The sequence below is a fragment of the Salvia hispanica genome, chromosome 2, assembly GCF_029641045.1.
Source record: "Salvia hispanica isolate PSC_SH4W2 chromosome 2, Shi_PSC_v1, whole genome shotgun sequence".
Lineage (NCBI taxonomy): Eukaryota > Viridiplantae > Streptophyta > Magnoliopsida > Lamiales > Lamiaceae > Salvia > Salvia hispanica.
The window spans coordinates 41,503,259-41,515,297 of NC_142693.1; the positions used below are offsets into that span (position 1 = coordinate 41,503,259).

Genomic DNA, 12,039 nt, shown 5'->3' on the forward strand with positions numbered 1-12,039 from the left:
TATGTTTCGTATGTTATCTTTCTAAATAGAGATATTGGTCTCTAATATTATCGAATTTTGAAAAAGTTGGGTTTTTTCCATGAACTTTAAAATTGACAAATAATATCACAAATTTTATCCGAGTTTATTATTTCCTATTAATGAAAAAATTCCAACTATATTAATGGATTGAAGAACAATTTTAGAGTGTATATTTTAAGAAAAACTATCCTCAAATATTGAAAAACTTGAAGCTCTCGAAGCTGTTGTCGAGAAATTAGTAAAAATAAAATTCGTATCATAATATTATTTGCCATAATCTTTTTGTTGGTGGGAAATAACAATCTCAGGTAAAGTTCGTAATATTTTTTTTTCAATTTCACTAATCTAATTTAGTGAAATTATATTGAATGTCCACAAATATAAACCTAATCAATTGATTTTTCAAATCAAACCCATAAAATAGACTAATTTTACTTCTACTGTTTGTCCCAAAAAACTATACTAACTAGTTTTAAACAAAGAACTAATGAACCCAACTAATGAACCCTAAAGAACTATTTAATCCCAACTAAATAAACTAACCCACCTACATAACCCCAACGGCCCAACCATATTCCATCGAAACAATAGATTGATTTTATTCATAGTTCCTAATTCTCAAAGGATTTTCGGCCAAGGACACTCCGCCCTAATTCTGAAAATTATTCTTCGAGTATTCCATAGTCATTTAAAGACTTAAATGCAAATCTTTTAATTCAATCACGTTAATTAATTTATTTATTTATCTATACATATATAAAAGGCGAGTTTTGTGCCGTTTTTAAATTTTTATGAATTCTGGGTACAAATTTATATATTAACAAGTATAGGGTGTGAAGTTGAAACCGCTGCATTATTAGAAATCCCATGAATTCAAATGAAAAACATAACTACAAGTTTTAAAATTGATGCATTATGAGAAACCAACCGCTACATTCATGCTTCACACCTAATCAATTGCAATATTATTATATGATTAGAATAGTCATCCAACATAAATTTACATCTTCATCCGTGTTCTTAATGGTTTGAATATTTAGATGCCATAATTTGTAACGCCTAACTTTGTAACGCTTATAACTTGATTTACATGTTTTGATGCGAAATGTTTAAGGCGTGGTGTGTTTGAATGCTAACCGAGTAACCGTTAATTAGCCTTGATATTTAGTCATAAGTTTTTGTATTTATTGTATAATCGAGTAATGGTCATATTTTAGCCGTTTTTCATTTTAAAACCTATTGAATAATTATATCAATTGTCTCTCTTTTAGTACCAATGGTATATATATTAACGCACTAGTATTTCACTATTTTGCATGGTGGATTGTTGGGCTGGTGGATTATTAGGGGAAACATATCGCTTCTAATGTTTCATTTAGTGTTAGTAGAACAAATCGAAGATTTTGTTTATGTTTATAAGATATATTCTTAGTTCTTATTTTATGTTTGAAGTTCTTATCTATTTGAGGTGGACTGGTCTGAGAGAAAATATATGTCGATGCAAGACGATGAAAGTGCTGGAGACAATCATAGGAGAAGATGACGCTACTAGAAGAAATAGATGATGGTAGTTAGAAAAGGTAAGGGAGAATATAAGATGGAGGCATACTTGAATAGAAGGAAGACATATATATTATTTCAGAATTAATTATAATCAGTTGGTCCAAGTATTTTATTGAATATGTTTTGCTAAATTCACTAATCACAATATTTGTAAAAATATTTTTATTTTGAAAATTATTTGATTTTAATAAGTTTTTGTTATTTATGTTTATGATTTAGGTTTCGTGTAATGATATATAGATGGAGGCGGACAGAAAAGGTGATGGAGAAGATAAAGATGGAGGCGTACTATAGCATAGGAGAAGACGGGGATGGATTACTTCTTAATTACTTAGTAATGACCCTTTTTTATTAATTTTTATTAGTCTGCCCAATTATTTAATTGATATTTGCTAACTTCACTGATCTATATAGGTGTAAAAATTTTATTTCAAAAGTTATATGTATTTTTAATTTATAGTAATAAATTTTTATTATATGTATTTATGATTTTAGGTTTTGTATGATGACATATTGATGGAGGTGAAAAGAAAAGTGGTGGAAAAAATAAAGATGGAGGCGTACTAAAGCATAAGAGAAGATGAAGGCGGATTAATACATAATTAATAATGACTTTTTTTTTTATTATTTCTTAATTAGTATTGATTTTTTTATTAATTTTAATAATCGGCTCAATTATTTTATTGAGCATTTTTTTATCTAATTCACTAATCTATAGTATTATTTATGTAAAATACTTGGTTTCAAAAGTTATTAGATTTGATATTTTTATAATAATTTTTTGTTATATATATTTATAATTTTATGTTTTGTATGATAATACTGTTCATCATTGTATAAAATTATTTAATAATGTAAAACAAGTGTGCTAAAATAAAATGGATCGTGCATCGCACGGGATATGATACTAGTTCATATATAAAAGACAAGTTTTGGTCTTGATTTGAATATCTATGAATTCTGGGTGAATTTAAATATTTATAAAATTTAACCTCACTATATAATTCAAACATGCTAAGCATATAATTCAAACATAATAGTTACCACCATTACAAATTTTATTTAATACATATCAAAACTAATAATAATTCATAGTGGAGTAGTAATAAATTGACACCAATATTAATATAATGATGAATTTGCAACCTTACTTTCTCAAGCATTAAAGATTGAAAATTTAATATTATAAAATTGTTAATATTGGTGTCAACTTATTACTACTCCACTATGAATTATTATTAGTTTTGATATGTATTAAATAAAATTTGTAACAGTGGTAACTATTATGTTTGAATTATATGCTTATTATGTTTGAATTATATAGTGATGTTAAAATTTATAAATATTTAAATTCATACCCAGAATTCATAGCTATTCAAATCAAAGCCAAAACTCATTTTTTATATATGTGTTTGCATGCCTCAGAAGGTTTGAAGAACAGGCACCAAACAAAGAAAAATAGAGTATTGTATTGTGGCATTTTTGGCCAAGAACTTCATTTTGAGGTATTATCTATTTATTCATTCAATATGTAGTAGTATTTTTTTTATTCTTAATTTGCGTATCATTTTATGCATTTTTATATTTTGATTATTATGTTATTATATTATATTTATTGTTGATGATGACTTTGAATTTTTGGTATCTTTTTAAATATTTTATAGATTATTTTAATGATATATATTCGATGTCTCATCACAGAATCATTGCTAATGGTTATGGAAGGGCCAAATAAAGGTAATTTTTATTAATTATTTTTTTAGCGTTCAGACCAATAGTAATAATAATTGGTTTCTTATTTGCTCATTTACTAGTTGGTTTCTTGATTTGTTCATTATTTTTTGCCATTGGTAATTCGTCCATAACCCTTTGCAATTTTATATTTTGATTAGTATGTTATCATATTATATTTGCTGTTGATGATGATGTTGGTTTTTAGGTATCTTCCAATATATATTTATAGAATATTTTGATGACCTATGCTATATTCAGAATTTCGTCACATAATTCTGGTTAATGATCATGGAAGGGCCAAAATAAAGGTATTTATTAATTATTTTTGGTTGTTTAGACCTATAGTAGTAATAATTGGTCGTATAAAGAAAATCTCCAAATAGATTTTCAATTGTAATGAAATAAAGATTCAATTTTTTTCCTATACTTTAATTTCTATCTATCGTTATAAACATGAATACAAATTTCTCAAAATATTAAGAGGGCATATTAGACTAAATTCACCAATTTTAACCGTCAATTTTAGATTTTAGAGATTACTGTTAATGAGTATATATGTAAGAAAAAGAATCTTCTTTTCATTTCAATAAAATTTTAAAATATTAAAAAAAGTTTTTTTTTTTAGTATTTGTGAACATACTAAAATTCAACATATGTCAAAATCATAATTTGAGTTTGAATGTCCCACCATTGTTATAATTGAATTCACTAATTTAATCAAATTTATTGTGAAATATAAAAAATCAGTTCAAACATGTAATTTATGATATTTTAACTTGGTTTTGCACGTGTCAATCATGCCCCATCGCATATATCAATAAATTTTTGTTCTCTTTCATTAAATAATAAAGTGTATTCGACATGTCTCGTGGTTGACCTTTTTGTAGTAGAGGTAAAAAAGTGTTTTAAATAAATTGTTACTGTGTGTAAAATTTAGAACTTCATATAATTATATTGTTTTTCATTTCATAAATGTGAAATCACAATTTCGAAATAATGCATATAGAAAACCAATTGGGTCGTGCATCGCACGAGAGTGACACTAGTTTCTATAATTTTCAACTTAAAAAAAATGTATGCATATCTCAAATAAACAATTTTCCATAGCGATTTAAATCTATTAATGCAATAAATGATTCAAACCATTTACAACACTAACTATCGCATTAATCACCGTTATTAATTTGGTAATTAAATAATTTTTCATACGAAACGATTTCCCATACTCATTTAAAGCAATCAATTGCGTTATTAATTTGGTTGATTTACCAAAGCATTAGCAAATTTAATTGTAGCCATTGACTCTGTTACCTAATTAAAGATATTGTGTTATGTAAACAAACACAACTAAACAGTAGTAATATTTTTTTATGCATAAATGAATATAAATTTACAGATCACATAACAAAGAACTCAGAATCGAGAATTTTTATCTTATGTATTACCTTTCTAGCTTGACCAACTCACACACAACACAACTAAACACTATTATTAATATAGATCCATTAACTTTATTTCAATAGTATTTTTTTATTTCTCTCTCTTTCTTATTAATCGTGTATTAAAATTCATGCTTCATATTTCTATGGAGGAAGAATATTCAATCTTTGTTGATAGTAATATGTTAGTGTTCAGTTATTTGGTTAGATCTAAGGACGAGGATTTTATCAAGTTAAATTATTATATTTATCTTATTTTTAAAGGGACACTTCAATTGTTGGAAGTTGGAACATACACAAATAAAGTAATTAAAGTTGTAAAAAAAATTTAACTTGAGCATGAATGAGATAAAATACGAGTAATGGGATGACCTATTCAAATTTGAATTTTATTTTGTCTGATCGTAAGTTGGCCTGCAGTTTATATTACAGCCCTTGTCATAATCTGACCTAAGAAAAGAGCTACTTTCATTTTCAAATTTTACTATTGCAATTATAACAGTATTATTAAAGAAACTAGTAGGAGTACAATTTTTTTTCTCGTAAGTACAAGTAAATTGAAAACGATTTTTATATGAAATCGAATGAACATATTTCAATATTTCTCAAACGTGAAATCGAATCATAAACTTTTGTTCATCGACACAAAAAGGTTGAAAAATAGAATATAAAGAAAAAATGACAAAATAAATGTCAGACTCTAATTTGTGTCAATCTCAAGTAAATTGAAATAAATATATACGAAGTATTTATTTTAAACTTTATAACTCCATCAATCCGTAATTACTTCTGTCTAATTTAGTTTTTATCCATCCGCCAATCCTTGTGACACTTGATACTACTTTTAGTAATGAACTCGATATTCTATATTTTTACTAATTTATTTCTACCCGCATTTTAGTTTAAAACTAATGTATTAAAATTTGACTCGTATTCCATTAATTTTTTCAACCCAATTCACATTACATTTCTTAAAATGCCAAATTAAAGTGTGATAATTAATAACGGACAAAAGAAGTATAATATTTGACCGAATATATTATTTTAATTCAATCATAAATAAGATGATTATAGCTTTAATTGTGTGTCTATATAAATGTATCAAGTTGTAATTAATCAAAGAAAAATATTTTAGAGACATAATGGCAATGCCATAATGGGATTAAAATTGTAATCCTATACTACTAATTAAATTTATAATGTTTATATATACCTTTATGCCCCTGAATCTTAAAAAAGTAACTATGTGCATAATGAAGTATTACTTTAAATATTATATAAGGATGTCCTAGTTTACTTTAAACATTATATAAGGATGTCCTAGTTTAATTATGTGAAATGTATATATATATATGATTTTGATCTATGAAGACCAGATTTTAATATAGAAACGCAGAACGCGGTCATACGTAGGGCATTTTTAGGTCATAGTTAGTTTATTTTTAGGTCATGCTAATAAAGCATGACCTAAAATGATCTTAACATGACATAAACCCAAATCTTATAATATGACCTAAAACTACTTAATTATGACCTTCCGTGTTTTGAGTTAATTATTGACCATTAGATCATCTAATCCTAGGGCCAAGATTTGGGCTGCATTTCTGGATTTAAACACATACTTGTTTTGATCATCTCCCTATATATATATATATATATAGTCCCATTATCCATAAATCCACTCTTAAAGACCGAACCACCGAACCCTACTAAATTAGGGCTTTTAGATCTAGTTTTTTATGGATAAGATATAGAAATTTATAAATTATTTTCGCCTTCATCACGAGCTTATTTTAATTCATCTGAAGGTAAATAAGTCATACTAACATGTTACGAAGATTTAACTTCATTCCATAATATATTACTTCATTCTAGTAGGTTTTTACTTCATTCTAGTAGGATTTTACTTCATTCCAGTAGGTTTTTACTTTATTCCAGTACGTAAATGTGGTTTCGCCGTCGCGTGCCGTTCTTTCTCTCTACAATATCTATCACCAACGCCATGGCGCTAATATGGTTTAATAAACACATGGAATAATGTAATAAATTATTGGAATGAAGTATGTGTAGAAGCATTTGAAGTACAGAATGAAGTAATAAACCTATATAATGAAGTAAAATGGGCTTGTAATGAAGCCGAAATTTTTTTCACAGCAGCACATCTCATAAAAAAAACTAGATCTAATGGCTCAGATTTGGTCTCTAGTTCGGTCTTTAAAATTGGTTCGACATTGATCACAACTCTATATATATATATATATATATATATATAACACCCGCACTTTTTATTCCTAAGAATTTTGGAAACTGACCTATTAATTAATATATATTAGTTTCGCGCCTAACCTCTTTTACTTCTCAGTATGATCCAACGTTGTTAAGTATATTTTGAGTAATGAATGAAAATAGTGTTATTACAATATTTAATATCCTTATAGTCCATATTTAAAGACCGAGCTTCAAATAAAAGTTCTACATCGAGTTCAACATTAAAGTAAAAATAAAATACTCTCCATGCTCTCCAAATCTTGCTCAATAGTCACGCCTTGAACCCCGATAGCTACACGAAAGTATAAGAAGCATGTTAAATCAAGACGAGACGATTGACGAAATCACATCACATCAAGCACGCTTATCAAACGACGGCTCGCGTTTTCCAAACGACTGCTCATGTCTTTTTAAGCGATAAGATGTAATATTCTTGCCATTTATGGTATTAAGAATGATTGATTTGCCAACTTACCCCTTTTAGCAAAAAAAGTCATTATCTCTTGTGTAATAATTTGCTTCCATGAATTAGGGATTTGACCATGTTTTCCATGCTCCCTTTTCCACTATAAATACCACTTCATCTCTACCCTTAATTCTTTTGTTCCTCCACAAAATCCCTATTCAAATTTTCTCAAAATGAGGATGCAAGTAAGTGCTTGAGGAAGAGGAGTCAAATTTCGTACACACACTACCTTTCTTCTACTTCTTTTCTCAATGCAAACTCTTCCACATTAAAGCTTACTCATAGTTTTTTTTTTTCATATTCTTAGAACAAGCATGAACATGATTTAAAGAATTCTCAATTAGAGAAAACCCAAGTATGATCATTTTCAAATTATTACTTCTTTAAATCCCAACGAGCACTCCACGTAATCATCTTCAAACCAAGTTCATTCCTAGCATTTCATGCCACTAGCCAAGCATGTGCAAAAGAACTTAGAATGCTCAAACATAGCTTCTTGGTAGTGCTAATCCCACCATAATCTTTTTCTACAATAGCTCTCGTGACATGAATTTAGCAATTCCAAGTTACTTATATCCAAATAATCTTTATGCTAGATTTCTTAATCAAGTTGACAAAAACGTATTCTCTTTACCATCCGTTTCTTCAATATTCAAGTAGTATAACTTTGCAATAACAATAAGTGTAATATTCATAAACGAGCATGAAATATAGACAAGAACTTAGCATTTCGGAGGTTTAAATCCTCGGAGGAGGGGCTGCTCTCGGTGCCCCGCGCACCTGCTGCCCTCGCCAACACAATACCACGCCGCTGCCTTAACCGGGAACTGCTCGAAGCTACTTAACTACTTCAATTCTTTGTAACTGCTGCCTCATCTAGGGGGAGCATGTGCTGCTGCTCCGGCACAGCCCCTGCCCAATGGCTACTGCCCTTCCGAAGCTCCGGTAGCTGCAACGGCGAATCCGGAATAACTCTGCTGCCCCACACCTGTGACGGCGGGTGAGCACGTTGTTGGACATATTTTGAAGAGGAAAGGAGTAAAGGGGGGGGGAGCATGTGTATGTGTATATGCGTGTGTACATGTATGTGTGTAAAAGGGAAAGAGGAAGAAAAGAAAAGAAAGGGGGAAGAAAAAAGAAGGACTAAGCTGGAGGATGACGATGGCGATGAGCTCGCCGGTAAGCCGTGGAGGAGAACGGATATCAGAAAGATGGACAGAGAGGAATGTGTGATCGACGTGAGGAGAGTGGATGAAGAAGAAAGAGCCCTCTTGATTTCAAAATATGAGTATTTTTTTTTTGAAGTAAAGTTAGGGGTCATTTTGGACTCGCACAAATTAATGGATGAAAGTAAGAAAATAACTACTTCTTAATTAATCTATAAATTTAATAAATCCCCAGTTTAATTATTTTCAAGTAACTAAACCTTGAAATTGAAGTAAGCACTAAAGTACTGGATCGAGAAACTAAATCCACAAGTTTAATTATCACAAAGAATTGAAGTAGTTTGATCAAGATAAGAATGTGGGATGCATTTCCAGATAGGATCATTGCATGTCATGCACCTTATGTATGTTCATAAGACTAATTGAATGAATACCTCTTTCAAGAAGGCCGTGTACAAGGTGTTTGTTTTCGAAGCCGAGCTTGTGTAGAGAAGTGGTACTTTATTGGGAAACATCGAGGTGGGCTTTATATCCAACACATTAAGTGTGGATAAAATTATTAAATATATGGAATAATTTTTGTTTGATAAAATCACACTTACTTTTTTTTAAAAATTGTTATCGTGCCATAAATTGTTTGTTTTATGATGTCTATCTGTTTGGCAATGCCAAATGAATGAATGAATCGAATTCGGCTCCAATAGGACTAAGATCCTATACGAGTTAGTGTACACAAAGGAATGGACCGTGAGTCATCGTAAAGGTTGGCCGGTCAATGTGATCGTGGAAGGTGGCCACCTTCCCGACACACAATGAACCATCAGATATGGCGGATTGCTGGAATGAACTTAGTCTGATCAGACGAACTTTATGAAAACGAACTTAGTAAGCTCGCGCCTTTAAGAAAAACCCCCGTGTGTTACTATGATGGCATGATAATGATAACTTTTCTTATATGTGTAACTTTCGGCACTGTGTTCACTTAGTACCCCATACTCACCCCTGCATGTATTTCTAAATGTGCAGGTTGAACTGTGATGAAATGATGGCTGAGTGGAGTTGGTGGCCGTCTCATCTCTTTTGTAGGATTTTTGTGGCATATGTCTTCACACATATGGCCATGCGTTTGCAACACCTTCCGCTGTGCACTATTGTAGTATTTTGTATTAGATGGATCGTAAGGAAAATGATTATCAACGAGTGACTTGTGATAAACACTTTTTTTTATCTTCATGATCTTTCGTTGCCTTGTGAATCTTCTTTATCTTATTAAAACGTATTTGAGTGTCTTATTGTTAATTCTTTCATCCCCTTTCTATCCCCTCTTCTTTTTCCCCTCCCCTAGTTACGATTCACCGAGCAATGCTATCCTTAGTAAGGCGTGGTCGTGACAATATATATATATATATATATATATATATATATAGGGACGTGTTTAGATGACAACCCTCTTTATTGTAACATCATACCACCATTTTAGGCCATTGGATCTGAAAATCGTGTGCTTGTCATGCTGCCACGTGTAAAAACACGGAGGGGTAAAATAGGAAATTTTCTAATTTTACGTTACTAGATTGCAGTGTTGTTCATTGAATATTGCAGTCTTACCACAACAATATTGCAGTTAACCACGACTGCAAAATATAATACAGTAGACTGCAATATCTAATACAGTAGACTGCAAACCCGTGTTTTTTCACGAAACATAATCCTAGGCGTCCATAAACGAGATCTAACGGACTATATTGGTGGTATGGTGTTATTCTATCTATGGTGGCACCCTAATGCACCCCTATATATATATATATATATATATATATATATATATATATATATATGAAAGATGTGAATTAAAATTTAAATATATACCTAAGAAAAATTTATCAATTTCACCTAATATTTTTTAAATGAAAATACAATAAAAAATGTTTTTCAAAAACTAAAAATTCAAATGCATTAATAATTTTATAAAAAATACCCCCTCATTTGGTTACGTTCATTTTAATTCGTTCATTGTGATTAGTTGATGTGTAATATATTAAATAATCTAAAATGAGAAAAGTTGATTCATCCGATTATTTTCGTATTAAACAATACAATAATTTTTTTATTTCGTATTAAACAATACAATAATTTTTTATTTTTTTGTAACGTTATATAGTTAAATTTTTTAAGCATAATTTTATTGAGTTCTATTAGTTGTCAATCAAAATATAACAAAAAAGTGATAAAAGCTAAGAAAAATAATACGAAAATAGAAAGAAAAATATTTTAGAGACATAATGGCAATGCCATAATGGGAATAAAATTGTAATCACTTCTATTTAAATTTATAATGTTTATATATACCTTTATGCCCTTGAATCTTAAAAAAGTAGCATGTGCAATTGTGCATAATGGAGTATTAATTGTGATCTTAAATAAGGATGTGATAGCTTAATTATGTGAAATGTATACATATGTAGAGGAGTGCTCAAGGTCTAACTAATTTAAAGTGTATAACTAGAGAATAAATCTTAGCCACTCATTATCTTAATCTAATGACTAAATGAAATATTCAATTTCTATTAATAAAAATTGCAGGGGTATTTTGGGAAATCAACTTTGTTCTAAATTCTGACATATGCATTCCATTCACGCATTATCTCTCTCTATTTCTATTATCATTATCTCTCTCTCTCTTTCTCTGTGTGCCGATCTCTGGCCGCCACCGTGATGCGTCGGAGGCGCTTCGGCGGAGGAACGTGGAGCTAGAGAGGGAGCTCCGGAGCAGCCTGGAGGGAGAGCAGAGAGTAGAGGAGGAGTTGCGGTGACGTGGCAGCATGTACGGTTGGTAGAGGAGCGGATTTGCAACGAGCTTGACGAGCTGGAGGCGGAGGCTGTCGATCACGCCATGGAATCTAGGGCTCAGATCACGCTTCTTATGGAGAAGCTTTTTGCTTCTGAAAAACTTCTTCAATCTCTCTCGCTCAATAATCTCTCTCACTCAATAATGTCCTCACACTGAATAATCTATCTCTATCACTGTAGTTCTATGCGTGTGATGCAGATCTATGAACATATTTATATTTTGTAGTTTTGTTTGGATTTGAAATCATTTGGATTTTTAGGATTTTTCGTGGGATGAATTGTTGTAACGGAGATGCAGATCTATGTATTGTGGTGTTGTTGACCGAAGATTGAGCACTTTAAAACATAATTAAATCACTTTGAACTCATTTTTAATGTAGTGAGCTATATTTTGTCAAATATGTGTTCATCTGTGCACTTCACTATATAGGCAATACAATTCACTATACACAAAATATACTTAGTTCACTATAAACGCAATATAGCCAATATAAGCATGCATCACAAACAAAAATAGTTACGAGACGACCAT

General features: G+C 30.3%; 1 long non-coding RNA gene and 1 pseudogene across 2 annotated transcripts; both read left to right on the forward strand.

Moving 5' to 3' along the window:
* Positions 1-307: 307 nt before the first annotated feature.
* On the forward strand, positions 308-2,185 carry LOC125203743 (uncharacterized). 2 transcript variants are annotated; one of them, XR_007173433.2, is made up of 3 exons: positions 308-1,601; positions 1,804-1,918; positions 2,080-2,185. It is a non-coding gene; the product is annotated as an uncharacterized LOC125203743 (long non-coding RNA). The 2 variants fall into 2 exon arrangements; XR_007173434.2 differs by lacking the exon at positions 2,080-2,185 and having other exon boundaries at positions 1,804-2,068.
* Positions 2,186-8,576: 6,391 nt separating this feature from the next.
* On the forward strand, positions 8,577-11,664 carry LOC148932426 (uncharacterized; annotated as a pseudogene).
* Positions 11,665-12,039: the final 375 nt, after the last annotated feature.